Here is a 1667-nt window from a genome sequence, read left to right as displayed (position 1 = left end):
ATTTTCTGCACAGAATTTTCAGGCACCATATATAGAATCTAGCCCTTAGCAGATAACCAGTTATATCACGCGATTTAACTGGCTATCTGCTAATATTCAGCGCATTGCTGGCTAATCCCCATTTACTAAGTCCTGTGGCATTGCCGACACAGCCTATTCAACGCGAATGGGCTGTGTCGGCATTAGCACACTGCAGCTGCTAGCGTGGCTTAGTAAACAGGGGGGTAAGCTTGGGGGGGCCAAATCAGGCCACCATAATAGCAGGAATATCTTTGGCTGGTTTAAACTTAACTGGCCAGCATTGAATACCAGCTTGGCAGGTTAAATTTAAACCGGTCAAAAAACACCGGATATTCAATGCCAGTCACAAGCAATCCGGGCTGACCGTCAACCGCAGGATTTAGCCAGGCTCCTTCCCGCGGTCTGAGTATCGGGCCCATATAATCTGGGCAATTTTATAAAAGGCTATTTCTGACCTAAAACACTGGTTTACCTGCAGAAGTGTCTTAAAAGTACCCTCATTGTGAAGTAACATAAAACCATGCAAAAAAGACACCTTTGAACCAAACATGCCATATCACAACATAATTAACTCTGAGAGCTTAGATTGCCTCAATCCTATATATGAAAAGGAAACAGCAGCTAGATTGCTTTTCAGGCTTAAAAAAAATTCGACATCTCGTCAAAATTTGAAATCTTACACTGGCTTCCTATACGTCAGCGTATTTTGTTTAAATCATTACGCCTGTTAGTTCAAGTGGTGTATGGTTTAACTTCTGAATTGCTAAATGATTTATTACAACCATCTTTATTTAGTTTTTCATCTAGATTGCGTAATTTTACTAATTTTTCAACCTCTGTGTGTTTGTGGCATTTGATATTTGCATATTTTAGCATGTGCTATACCTTTTACATTATCCCAATTTGGAATAGTTTGCCTGTTTGTATACAACTAAATCTTCTTATCTTTCTGAAAAAAAAATTGAAAACATTTTTATTTGAAAAAGAATTAATATTGGGGCTGTTAATATAGTGTGACTAGCTATTATCTGCTGTACTCTGTAATTTTATTTCTTACTTTGTGAACTGCGTTGAACCCGAAAGGGGATATAGCTATATACAAGTCTTTTGTTGATACTGATACCTCCTATTGGAAAACCAGACTCAACCAGATCCCTACACATAAAATGAATGCTAGTAAAATCCCATGCATCAGTCAGAGCACATACCAGCCCTCACCTAACACAGTATAAGGGACCACAAATTAAAAACACATGCAAAGTGAAATATAAACACCGAGAAGGCAGACACTGCATGCAGTCCAACACTGGAAAAATAGCAATAGCAATGCATTTCTGTCTACTCAGTGCAAAATATAACAGACATTCCCATGACATATTCCAGCCACAACACAAAGGAAAATTAAATGTTTTTCTACTTTTATTCCCTTATCTCTTGTTTGTCCTGTTTGTCTGTCCTAATTAGATTATAAACTCAGTTGAGCAGGGACTGTCTCTTCATGTTCATGTGTACAGCGCTGCGTACGTCTAGTAGCGCTTTAAAAATGATAAGTAGTAGTAGTTGTCGAGGCAATTGTTTTTTTAGTTGAGTTGGTCCCCATCTGTCTCTTTCACTTTCCTTTGATTGATCTTCTAAGTCCTCTTCCA

This window comes from Microcaecilia unicolor, chromosome 3 (assembly GCF_901765095.1).
Source record: "Microcaecilia unicolor chromosome 3, aMicUni1.1, whole genome shotgun sequence".
In the NCBI taxonomy this organism is placed as follows: domain Eukaryota; kingdom Metazoa; phylum Chordata; class Amphibia; order Gymnophiona; family Siphonopidae; genus Microcaecilia; species Microcaecilia unicolor.
Note: the sequence above shows the minus strand (reverse complement) of the source record.